We start from the raw sequence: 13,671 nt of genomic DNA on the forward strand, positions 1-13,671 counted from the left end.
AGACCACTGACATTCCCTAACTGGACCATACTCTCCACTGGGAGTTAGGGAAACCTGGATGAATTAGAATACCCAGGGTGGTGTTCTAGTGGGAGAGACACACAGGATCACAGTGTGATGAATGAAATTTGAGGTAGAATGCTGACTATGGGCTGAGTGGATAGAACTAGAAAGATCCATGGGGGGAAACTGAGACCAAATGCAACCCCCCCCCCCCCTTTTCCTTCCTGTTCTCTAAGCCTATAATGTTTCCACTGCTTCTGCTTCAAGGTCACCTTTAATTCAATGAGCACTAAAGGGCAGAGACCCCAGAGTAAACAGTAATCAGAAACTCAGTCATAATTATGACCAAAGCTAAGGCATTAGAAAGCATTGCCCAATTCCCCAAATAATGATCAACCAAGTGTTTGAGAAATGTATATACAGCAGTAGATAGTAGGAGGTAAGGTTGGAAGGGTGGGTTGGGGCGACATTCTGAAGGGCCTTGAATGTCATGCTAAGGAGCTTGGATTTTATTAGTAAAGGATATGGAGACAGATGGGAAGGAGTCACTATCAGAAGTGGATAAATAAGTAAAAGGTAAAAATATATGGGAAGACGAGCAGAAGATGATTGCAATGTGGAAACAACATTCCCTCGAACTTAAAGAGAACCCATGAAAATCCCACGGGTTGGAATCTGTTCTCCTTTTAAAGTGAGGCTGAGAAGGGTCACTGTATTTTTGAGAGATCAAGTTTATTAAGGTTATATCTAGTTCAAAAAGACGTAGAGAGTTAAGAACCTGGTTTCTATACCCTCTCTGGCTTCGTAGAAGAGATTCTCCATAAGAATCAACTCTAAAGCAGGTTTTGGGTGTTTTTAGTATTATCGTAGCTTCATTTTTCCATAGCCAGTAATTCAACAAGAGTTAACCTTGAATGAACTATAATATTTGACCAACAGCAAAGTAGTGAGTTTACAAGGTACTTTTACACTTATAGTCTTATGCAGTCTTTAAAACAATCCTGGCGAGACAGGTATTACTAACCCATTTCATAGGCAAAGACACAAATCCAGGAAAGTTAAGCAAGTCATCCAAGGTTGTACAACTTGTAAGTGGTAGATCAAGGTCCCAAACCTATGTCTTGCGACTTGGAATCCCATGGTTTTTTGGCCAAACCAAACGGCTCACAAGCCAAGCCCCAGAATACTGCAAGGACTTACAGGAGCCACTGGAGAAGGGGAAAGAAGGCATGGTAAGTGGGACTCTGGACCCCTACCCTGTTTAAGTTCACTTTATATGTTGGGTGTTGCCCATTGCATATGTTGGGTCCCCATGAAATATCCCATTTACAATAAGGTTTCTGTGGCTATAATTAGTATTTGATGGCATATTAATTAGTACTTGATGGCAGGGCTTCTCAACCTCAGCACTCTTAATACTTTGGGCTGGATAATTCTTTGCTGAGGGCAGCTGTCTTGAGTACTATAGAATGTTTAGCAGCATCTCTGGCTTCTACTCCCTAGATGCCAGTAGTACCCCATCCCCAAGTTGTGATAACCAAAAATGTCTCCAGACACTGCCAAAAATCCCCAGGGGTGGACTATCACCCCAGTTGAAAACCACCACCCTATGGGATGCTGCCCCTATTTGAATACCCTGCTCTAGGAACTCTGGGGATATAAGGATGCAAACGACATGGTTCCTTACAAAGAGAGATGAGCCTACACAAATAGCCATTGCACAAGATGGAAAATAGCAATGACCATAAAAGGCCGACAGATAAAGAATGAGAAGAGGTGGAAGGGGGTTGCTCTAAGAGATGAGGTGGTAATCTAGACTGACATATAGTTTCTATAAATTCATTAAAAATGAAGCCAACTTCTCAGAGGTTATAAGGATCAACGAGGGAGTATTCACTGACACCCTAGATTTCATCATCCTTTAGTGAACTTTCTGACACAAAGGTCCGTTATACCTTCCAGGATATAATCTAGCTCTTTTCAGAGCCAAAATTCAAGGATAAAGTGGATTTGGGATATGGGTCATTAGGTTAGCAGAATACTCCAGCCCATTCCCCAACTAGTGCCCATGATAAAACCCATGGCATTCTCTAATATTTAGGTTGAAGAGTGATCTTGACCAGAAGGAAAATGGCCAAACATTGGCTTAATATAATATTGAGGTCGATGGATTTGGACAAGGTTTGATGTGAACTTCTTAACCACTTTTTCTCTGTTTCAAAAACGTCAATCATCTAGAAATTTTGTAAATTGGAAATACATGCTTTTATGGATACTGAGGTCTCATGACCACAGAAATCACACAGAATTTTTTCCTTTAGGTGTAACAATGACTTTTCATTATTCCCCCTCCATCTACCCCAAAAATTGACTCTCAATTTCATATCCACTGGGAAATCATTTCTCACACGTTTTCCTCTTGTTCAGGCAGATGCCAATATTAATCTTGTTAGGATTCCTTTATCAAGATAATAAACACATCATAAAGGATTTAATTCATTCCTTTGCTCCCAAATAAACTGAGTCCCCTGTCAAGGCAGATTAAGGAGCTGACATCAGCTATATTTTGTAGTGGGAAAAAAAATGACATGGTACTTTTCAAGGGCAATGATAGAAGCTGAGATAAAGACCTCTTCAGACACTCAATTAAAGACACTGGAATACATTTCTACCCAAAGTTTGGCCTTTCTGGATGGAGAGTATTTTGGAAATTGATTGATAGTTTCTATCCAGGGTGGTGAGACACCTTCTTGAAAGACCAACGAAATTTGACCTAGGACCTCTTGAAAAACTAGCATGGTCCTGGGTCCTTGCCTGGGATTCAGACCTGCCACTAATTCACCAAAGGATCTGGAGCAAGGAACTTACTCTTCCGGGGGCTAAGTTTACTCATCTGTGAAATGGAGCTGAATAAAATGTTATAGGGCCCTCTCTGCTCCAAAACTAGAAGCCCTTTGGCAGGCCGCATGAGCTGTGCACAGCAAAGAAGCAATCTGCCCCCACAGTCCTTGCATCTTTAATTAAGGCACATTTTTCCAATTCCTTTGGAAGAAGGGATTAACATTGAGGGAGGCAACGTGTATTTCTCCACTCTTGCTTTCACAGCTAGCTGTCTTCCAGAAGCCATCCTGGCATGGGAATTCGCCTCCCTGCAGAGGTTCCAGCAGTCTGGCACGAGCAGGTCTCCCTTCACAGGGCACCGCATCTGCATGGACTGACAGCTGGAGCTCACATGGAGACCTAAGGGTCCTGTGCCCAGGTCCACACATGTCCAGCAGAGATTCCCTCTGGAGTAGAGAATTCACTGACTATCAGGGCTTCAGGACCCTTGGCATCTAGTCCCACACTGTTGTTATTGTTTCTATTTTTCAAATATTTCCTCCCCAGTGAAACTTTTCTTCTGATAAATCTTCGTTAGGCCCAATACAGAAAACAGATAAAAATGGAGCTGCACAGGTTGATTGAAGGGTTGAAGGTGACCCTGAAGCTCACTCAGCTCATTCATCCTCCTTGCCCACCCCTGAAGCACTTCTGAGGAATGACAGCTCAAATATTGCTGCTCTAGTCAAGTCTCTGTTGGACAGAAGAAGAGACTGAAGCTCAGAATTCAGGAACAGGACTAGCCCTAGGCTTCTGAACTCTCAAACCCAGAATTTTCCACATATAGTTGAAACCTGTTCACTTATTCTAATTGTGCCCCCCATCCCCTAGTCCCCTTAATATTTCTATGAACCAGAGAAACACTCTTTTCTTTCCAGCTGAGGAAAAGCGCTAGCATGCTATGTGACTCCTGGGCCAGTTCAACACTCCTCTCCAAAATTCTGTTTTTCCATCTGTTCAATGAGAGGATGGGAAGAGATGATTCCCTAAGGCCCATTAAATTCCAGAATTCTAATACCAATCCCCTTTGCTATAACATTCCAGATGACCCCACCAAACCCTCATGATCCAAGTCAGGATAATGCCAGAAAGCAGTAATAATATGCTACGAGAGTCAACTCCTCAAAGTTCCGTGACTATAAGGGCTCTAATTAGAGACTACAATCTGCTGATGGCAGGTTATATAAAGAGAACTTATCGCATGCCACCACTGGCCCATTCCTAGCAATTTTAAGTACACTGGTTAGTTTCCCTTTGACAGGGTGAAGTCCCCTGTTGTGAAGTTTGTTCCCTCTGACTGAATTCCCCTGGTAGACATATGAGTGGGTTTAAACGTCTCTCCAGCTCACGGCAACCCTTTCAGGCCCAACCCAAGCCCACGGACCACCCTTGCCACGTGGGTCTGTTGTAATTATGGAACTGTCAACACTGTACAGCAGTAGCTTGAAGAAGAGCAGGACCCCAGGACTGTGGTCCAAATGCTCAGGTTTTATTAAAATTCCTCTCTGACCTGATTCCCTGCAGCCCATGGTCTTCGATGCACGTGCACATCTGCATGGCAATGTCAGCTTCCTTGGAATGTGGTTGCAGCGTGAGCAGATGAGGCAAGCAATTCATGGCTTATTAAACCTACAGGCACCCTAGTGCAGAGAAATGATGCCTGGGGTGGGAGTCAGGGGACCTGGGTTCTGGTTTTCATGCTCTACTAACTCACAGTGACCTTCGGAGTTACTTCTGGAGGGGCTTCTGTTTCCTCCTCCGTCAAGTGCAGAGAGTTGAGCCAAATGGTCTTTAAGGTCCACCTTAACCCTGATATTCTATGAATCTAAGCACCTAGACATCATGATCCAATTCCATGATCTTCATGTCTAAAATCCAGGGAAGGGCAATTTATTGGCCAAGGTCACACTAGGACCAGAATTTACATCTCAAGACTCTCAGCCCAATGTTCTTCTAAATAAATCAAACTACAGTGGTACCCCATCTTGTGGATGCTTTTCAAGTTGCAGTGTAAGGCAAACATTGACAATAGTCAAACTTACTCTTGAAAATCCCTTAAATATAATAGAGCCTTTCAGTGAGTGCACAAGAGCCACTTTTCCCCCAGAGATGGAATAAACTACATTTCCTTTGGTTGAGCACCAGATGAAGTAGTTGACGTATTTATAAAGGAGCCCTGGAGCTATAGTTACTGAAAGAGGTGTACTTAGGAACCAGAATCACCAAAGGAAGAGTAGGTTCATGCATTGAAAAGTGTGTTTTTCAAACTCACTTCATAGCATCTGTTCATTAGAAAAGGAGGCAAAAACTCACTTTCAGTTGTTTTTTATTTTCACTCTCTATTTCTCTTATTAAAAGTGCATATAGCTGAATTGGCATCTATTAAGTGCATCCTGAGAGACCTTCCTAAAACATTGCTTTGTTGTGTTGCTCTCAAAAGCTTTCTGTGACTCCCCATTGTCCATGGAATGAAGTCCAAGAATCCTATTGAAAACCTACCATGAGCTAGACACTGTACCAGAGACTGGGCCTGCAAAGATGAGTAAGACAGTCCCAGCCCTCAAGGAATTCACAGTTTGATGGTTTGTGATGAGTCAGATAACTAATTAATAAATTAGAGGCAGATTAAGTAACCTGAGAAGTATGAGACAGTATGTAAATTTAGGAGTGGCATTTTTTTCTTCTGGGTGGTCAGAAAAGGCTTCTGAAATAAAGGGGATTTGAGAGAAGTCTTGAGGGGTAATAGGAACCCCACAGTGCAATTTTCTAAGCAAGATGCCCCAGCAGAGTTGATTTAAAAGGCAAGGAGGTTAAAAAGAATGGGAATGATGCAGAACGGAGAATAGGCAAGATTGGCATGTCTTATGGAGACATAAGAAAAAAGTCTAGAAAGATCATCTGGGGCTAGACTGAGAAAACGCTTGATAAATTTGGGTTTAATCATGTGCTCCTAAGGTCATGAATAAGTGGTTAACAGGTTGAATTAATTCGGCAGATGTATTTTGTTGGGCAGCCTAGTATTGGCTTCCTCTGTGTTTTGAAATGAAGGAAAAAAGGAAATAAATCAACGTAAAATTTCTGATCCCACACAAAAATCTACTTCTCCAAATTCTCCTTAAAAATCAGAAAATCTGGCAACCCTGGTACCTTCCCCCATGGCATGGCGGACACCAGGTAGAGGTGATCTCTGTATGTGGGATCTCTACCATTCCCTGTAGTTCCCACCAAGCTAAGGTTTGCTCACATCTTGCTTGCACATTGTTTCTCTTACAGTAAAGAAACTGAATCCCACCCCACCCCACCCAATTTCTCTATTAAAAGTAGGAAAAATGGAAGTGTCTAAAAAGAACACATATTTCAGGAAAAATAGGTGAAACCACATTTCTCTGCAGAAGTGAAGAATATCCTTCCGCATTTAATGTGCAAAGTGTGTCTCTGTCTAAAGAATACAAAGCAGCCCTGTTTCACTCATTTGTGTTTTTTGCCTGGCATCTTTTGCCATTTGAGTCTAGGTCCTCCCAGTCAGAAAAGATTAACTGGGGTCCAGGGACAGATGACACAGTCAGGGGCATGCTTAAAGAAGGTTAATTTGGAACCGTATGTAAGGGGAGTTAAGCACAGTCCAAGCTAAAGGAAACAGGAATTGTTAAATGTGGCCATTTAGGTAGCAGCTGCTATATTGAATATAAAATATATTGAATATGGCTATTTGAATACAGTATATTCCAAGGAAGACCACAAGCCTCTAGGAAAGCTATGGAAGCCCAGGTGGAAATAGGTGAAGGTGAATTTCAGTGGAACTGGCTTTGTATGGGAGAAGGAGAAGGAAGAATCAGAGGCGTCAAGCTGAGGTTATGAGCCAGTCATAGCTACTTTTCCAGAAATGGAGATCAGGAACATAAAGGGAAGGAGTAGGTTTAAAAAGATATAAAATCTGTTGGTACACATTAAGTTTAGTATACAGTTGGAAATTCTGATATAGATTTTTGATATGGGGCTTAAGAGTCATTAGGATAGGTAAGGAGTAGGCACGGAAACAAAGAAGACAGTGTTGAAAAGAGCCCTACACATGAAGGTTAAATTCTGTTTCTGCTACCATCTTTTTGACTTTGCCCAACCTTCTGAGCTCCCTAAGCATTGGTTTTGACATCAGTAAAATAAAGTACATAATGACATAGTACCTTCTCAAAGGCTGCAGGAATGTTTAAATGAAATGATGGATTTGAGTGCAGTCAGTCCCACAACACACAGTAGTGCTCATTGGTTAGAAGCTCAGGCTTTAAAGCAAGTCAGACTGAAGTCAGGTCTTGCCTCACCTCTTTCTGGGGCAGTTGCTTAAATCGTCTAAAGTTCCCGTTCTCCATCTGTAAAGATGGGGATAATAAAATGCCCATCTCACAGGCTTTCTATGAAAGCCAAATGAGCTAAATGCATTTAATGTCTAAGTAGACAGCCCAACATGTATATAACTAACTCTACAAATATTACTGTTTGTTTTTGTTTCCCTGACTGCTCAAGCATATACCATGCAATGGCCTGGCTTAAGCAATGGGAATTCATTAGCTCATGGTTTTGAGGCTAGGAAAAGGTCCAAATCAAGGTGTCATCAAGGCAATACTTTCTTCCTGAAGACTGGTGTTCTGGGGCTGGCTGCCAGTGATCCTAGGCTCCTCTATCACATGGCAATGTACATGGTGGCCTCTCCTGGCCTCTCCTTTCTTTTAGGGCTCTGTTAACCTTCAGCTCTTGCTTCCAGAGGCTTTCTCTCTGTCTGAATTTCATTCTCTTATAAAGGACTCCAGTAATATGATTAAGATCCATGCTGATTGAGTTGGGCCACACCTTAACTGAAGTAACCTCGTAAATAGTCCTACTTACAATAGGTTCACCCCACGGGAATGGATTAAGTTTAAAAACGTGTTTTTCTGGGGTACGTAGTTCCAAACCAGTACACTGTTATAGTGGTAATGAGGGCAAGGGTAGGAGTGCCTGGTATCACCAAATCCCCAATGAATGTCAGTTTTCTCATCTACATTGACTTCACCACTAACTGGCCGTAAGACTTTACTCATGTCACTCTGTTTTCAGACACTTGATGGAAAAGTACTCTGAAAGGGCTATTCAAATGCAGGAGATTGTTTCTTGTTCCTGAGTATTTAACCTGTAGTGAGACAAATTTTATGCTGGTTTCTAATTTGTTACCTCATTTAATTTTTATGAAATAGGAAGAACAGGGACATTATGCCTAATTTACTGAAAAGGAAACTGAGGCACAAAGAACTTCAGTGAGCATATCCAAGTTTCCACAGCAAAACCAGGTCTTAAATCCTGGTCTTCTTACTCCCAAGTCATGGTTCTATCTCACTATGGGCCCTTCTAAGGACAGTTTCTATCTGGAAAGGACCATAAAATGCTCCTTGGCCATGAATTATTCCTAAGGCTACACCTTGCCTTAGGGGGTAATTTAGTAAAATTTAATAAAAGGGAAGGTCCTTGAGGGGCCTGTGTTTTCTAGATTTTGTTAAAGAACTTTATCTTTTACCCCACTTTGTGAGGAAAAAATATTTTGCAAAAATAATAGGAAGTAGATTCTGGGCTACAAAGGATGGGAAAGTGCTCACATTATCTGTCTGTGGTTCACAAGTTCTAAATGCTGAACTCAAGTTCATTCCCACCAGACTGTCAGCCCCATGAGTTTAGGACTCATGTCTCTGTTTATACAAGTGACAAGCAAGCGCTGGTGCAGAACAGGAAAAGGCAGCATGTCATCTGGCAGTGGATATAAAAGAGAGGTCTCAGGACTAGAAATCAGTCACCAACTCCTTCTGAGACCTTGGGGAAGTCACCGTTCTGCTCAGTGCCTCAGTTTCTCCTCCTGCCCAATGAGGGAGCCAGACTATCTGGTGTCTCCAAGCCCTTCCATTTCTGATAGTCACAACTCCCTGCCCAGTGCTCTTTCCATGAGGCCACATTGGGTCGGTCTGCATCCTGCTGTGTAATTAAGAGATAATTCCCTCCCACTGCCCTCCTTCTCCACCAGAACTGACTTCTCAGACCCCAGGGCTCATAAGTTCTGTGCAATGCTCTGTGTTTACTTGAACATGCCCTCAACCTTCAGGCTGACCCCAGCTATGGAAGCAGCTATGCTAATTTTCTGAGAGCCCGCGGGGCTTCCTCCCTGGGGAAGGAGGACCTGGCCTCAGAGGGAAATGAGAAATGGATAAACTTTCTCATGAATTTCAGTTGTAGTCCCCAGCAGAATTCTTCCACTCCAGAGATATGGGGCCCCAAACACCTCTTCTAGCTGATTCAGGAAGTGAAAATAAGCTTCAGAAAAGTGTGATAAAAGCTCATTTTATGCAGGAAGTGCAAACAGCACAGGCTCCTGGGTGATGGAAATCAGGAGGAGGATGCTGGGGTAGAGAATGCGGTGAATGTGGGTGTGAGGTGGGAGTGCTCTGGGATGTGAGTGCACATGTGTGCACATGTATGTGCATGTGTGTACACAGGATGCTCTTGTATATGCCTCTTGTATGAATGGTAAAAGCAGAGCTTGACCTCAAGGAAAGGGACCGCACTGTTACTGTGGTGTGCTCACAGAGGAAAAGGGCAAGGAGGTAGGCGTATTCATTTATTTAACAAATATTCATCGAGTGCCTACTGTTGACAAGAGCTTGGGATACAGCAGTGATTAAAATAGGCAAACATCCCTGCCATCTGTGGTACTTACAGTGCACTGGGGAAAACAGACAATAAATGCTAAACATAATCTATACGTAAATTATATAGTGAGCAATAAGGTGAAAAGCAAAGCAATGGAGCAGAGTAAAGGGGATTGGCAGGATGGGGATGGGGGATGGGGGTGGGGGTCAGGCTATGATTTTAAATATGGTGGTCTCATTAAGAAGGTGACATTTGGCCTGAAGTAGATGAAGTTAGCCACTTGGCTTTCTGGGGGGAAACTTTTCCAACTAGCGGGAACAGCCAGTGCAAAGACACAAAGATGCAAAGTGCCTGGCGTGTTTAGAGAACAGCAAGTATGGATGGAGCAGAGCAAGACAAGACGGATAGGAATGGTGGGGAGCAGGGAAGGACGGGCCAGATCGCCCCAGGGAATTGTCTACCTGCTGCCGGCTGATAGATACTTACCGAGTTTGCAGGCTGCTTTCCCACCCAATGTCTCATTTAATCTGGTGACTCTAAAAGGACGATGTTAGTATCCACTTTTTATGTTTGCGAAGAAAACCGAGGCCTGGAGGCAGCTGGGCCCTTGTAAATGTTTAACAACTGGATGGGGGGTAGGGGTTCCTGATTTGAAGCCATAAATAGTCCCACCATGGGGAGTTCCCTGATGTGGCTGAATGAGCAGTTGCACCCCCCTCACCATTCGGAAGCAATAAACATGAATGATCTCCAAAGCATAGATAATAGTGAAATGTGAAAATAATTAGAAAGTGATGAGTTTTTCTATATTTTATTTGTCTTTAAGATATTTAATTTTATTGTTCCTTTATGAAACTTAATTTTTCCTGACGGCTGTGTTTAACAACAGGATTGCAAATTTCCTGAAAGTTGACAATGGGCTCTTGTAAGCTGGCAGGAGCCGGCTCCAGCTTGCCACTGTCTGGGGAGTTTAGTGACACATGACAAATAAGTGCATCCCAGGCTGTTTGGTTCCTACTCCAGTGCCCTTGAAGGATTTCCATGCCAAGATTTGAAGATGTAAATTTGGGCCAGGGAGGGACAGGACTCTGTGTAGTGGCAGACCACACCACCAGCTTACCCATCCCTGGAAACTGTAGGGTGACACTGGCCGGGGATGAGTCCCTTCTCCCAGCTCAGTGCTTGCCTAATCATTCTTCACCCCAGTCCAGCCTGTGACATACCTTGAGCCAGGCTGCCTCTGCAGCAGAAGAACACAACAACCCTTTGTGTTTTCCTGTCCTTGGGCTGTTTTTCTGCCTTGTACTGTTTGGGGCCCAGCCTCCAAGAGGCTAAGGGGATTTGCATGTGAATGAGCCCAGCTCCAAGCCCTAGAAAAAGTGGGGTTGTGGAGAGGAGGGTGTCTGTGCCTTTCACTGGCCAAAGAGAGTATAAATCCTCCACAGGCCCGCTTTCCCAGCCAGGATTCCCAGACTTTCTGCCCACTCCTCCTACCCCCATGCCTGCTCCTGCTGAGAAGGTGCGCACAGCCAATTTCCCACCTGCGGGATGCCTAATTCCCAGGCTGGTGGCAATACCCCTCCCCAACCAGCTCTTTCTTCTCCCTGCACTCTTGCTGCCTGGAGACCATCCCTTTTTTGTCTGAAGCCCTCCCCACGCATGTGCTATCCTTCCTGACAGCAGAAGGGCTCTCGGACACTGGAGGACCTGCCAGCTGTTTCTCAGGCCCCCATATTTTTTATGGCTTTTAGCATTTGTCTGTACACAATACCTTCTTGGCAACTCACCAGGCTCTGTTAGGAGGTCTTAATTCTGATTAGCAAATAATGAATAAGAACACTGTGTTGGGAATATCAGTATACCTGGGTCCTGGTCCTGGCTCTGCCATTAAGTGCCCATATGACTTTGAACTAGCTATTTTACTGCTCTGCATCTCAGTTTCTCCATCTGTGAAAGGAGAGGGACAGACTTGAAGCCCTCTAATGCCCTTTCCAGCTCTGACCTTCTGTGGTTCTTTGATTCCAATTCTAAGCCAGGCCTGGAAGTCAGGATATATGGATTTTATCTCAGGTCTGCTTTTCCTAGGCTGTGTAGCTCTGAGGACATGCTACCTCTCTGGGCCCAGAATTATAATCTCTGCCTACTTAGTGCATCATACAAGTGCCAGTATGAACAAATAAATAGAGAAGATGAAAATGCTGTGTCAACTGGGAAGTCCCACACAGAAGGAGGGATGATGATGATGATGATGATGATGATGATGATATTGATGGTTATTTTATGGTCAAATGACTTGGACCAGAATTGGAGCAACAACCTCTTGACACCTTCGTCTGAGGTCGATTAGAGTCTTTGATTTGAATAGAATCTATTTTTATTTACATGGCTTTCAAGAGCTTCTAAGATGCAACACGTGTATACACACACACCCCACACACAATCTCACATATCATGTGCCTCCTTTTTATCTAGTCGCAAGTTCCTGTCTGGAGGCTGGTACCTTTAATTCGCTCCTACCTGAGATCCTTAACCAAAATTTGATGCCACTGGGTAAAGTCGCAAGATTGGACCATTAATCACTGGAGGTGACAGACTTGCAGTGAAGGTGAGCTCAGAATACAGAACACTCACCTGTGAGGCAGCCGTCCTGGGCCCATGTTTGTCACTGAATCACTGACCTAAATTCACAGATCCAAAATAAGCCCTTGAAGCCCAGGAATGTGAAGAAATTCCTGGACTTGATGCTATCCTCTTGTGAACAGAAGCCCTACATTACTTCTTCACTGATAAAATAAGGGTAATACACTTTCCGTGCCTCCCACCATCTATGATTGTTAGGAGGCTTTTTAAAGTGCAGAGAGCCAAACAGACCTAAAAGGCCACCTGGCAAATGAGGAGGCTGTCTGAGAGGTTCTCTAAATTCCCTTCTAATGGCTTGAGTCTGGGGTCCTTACAATAGAGGAGCCCCATGCTGATGGCTTCAGTGAAATTAGGAATGAAGGAGTGAAACCTGGAAAAAAAGCAGTGACAGTTTAAGTCCCTTAATTCTCAAGCACATGGATTTCCTCAAGCCCCACTGCAGCTGGGAGCCAAGGAAGGTGTGATCTCAGTTGACAGGATCTCAGCAGTCCTGCTTTTCTCACTTTTTTGCTGAGTGCTGGCTGTATTCCAAGCAACTTTCTAAATGTTTTACATATATTAACGCATGTCTTATTCATAACAGTCCTGTGGTATAAATGCTTTTATTTTCACTGTCTTCCAGATAAGTAAACTGACATACAGTATGTTTAAGTAATTTTCCCAGCATCTAATAATTGGAGAAGACTCATGCACAACACACAGAAAGATAAAGTTCACAAGATCAGTCTCCATAAGGGTTGCATCCAAGGAAATAGAAAACGCAGGAAAAAAAATCTAAAGCAATTCACAATTTGACTCACTCTTTTGAGAAACCTCAAAAAGAAAGAGATGGTCTTAACACAAACTTTCTTAAATAGCCTCTCTGTGTATCTCTGGCTTGCTCTCAGAATCTGTCACATGTCATGTGTTGTGTCCTGATAATAAATCATTCTCCCCGCGCTCTCTGTCTCTTCTCCCCTTTTCTATCCCTTCTCCCGAAAGTCTAGACGAACTTGAACTCCAGACAAAGAATCTCTTCTCCCTCTCCTCATCCATCCAGTTTGCTACCCCTGATCCACTGACTCCCTCTTGGACTTCACAACCACAAAAACTGTCCATGGACATGAGATTCTCCCTTCTGTGGACAACCTTATGAGAATTTTAGTTATTCTGAGAGTCCCTTGCTTGTTTTACCAGAATTTTATGTTTCACCTTATTTTTTGTATGGAATTAAGGCAAAGATTGTCATCTCTTTTTCAACTCCATTGGGACCCAGGGTAGAAAAAATGAGAGTCGGTGACGGAGTAGTGAGGAGCCCCCACACCACTCCGTCAGAGGAAGAAGGGAAGACTTAGGTGGTTATGAGAGATAGGGGATCGGGAGCCAACCTTGGACTTCCTCTCTGGGTTAGTTAGCCTTCCTGTGTGTTCCCTTTGCACTTGGGCTACTTCTGTCATGACGCCTGTCTCTCCATTGGAGTGACCGTGGTCTGACTCCACCACTGTA

General features: G+C 43.5%; 1 protein-coding gene across 4 annotated transcripts in view; it reads left to right on the forward strand.

Moving 5' to 3' along the window:
• The window catches only part of MASP1 (mannan binding lectin serine peptidase 1), an 82,406-nt gene that overhangs the window by 14,826 nt on the left and 53,909 nt on the right, over positions 1–13,671 (forward strand). The gene's annotated exons all lie outside the window — the stretch shown is intronic.

Source organism: Choloepus didactylus, chromosome 1 (genome assembly GCF_015220235.1).
Source record: "Choloepus didactylus isolate mChoDid1 chromosome 1, mChoDid1.pri, whole genome shotgun sequence".
NCBI classification, from domain to species: domain Eukaryota; kingdom Metazoa; phylum Chordata; class Mammalia; order Pilosa; family Megalonychidae; genus Choloepus; species Choloepus didactylus.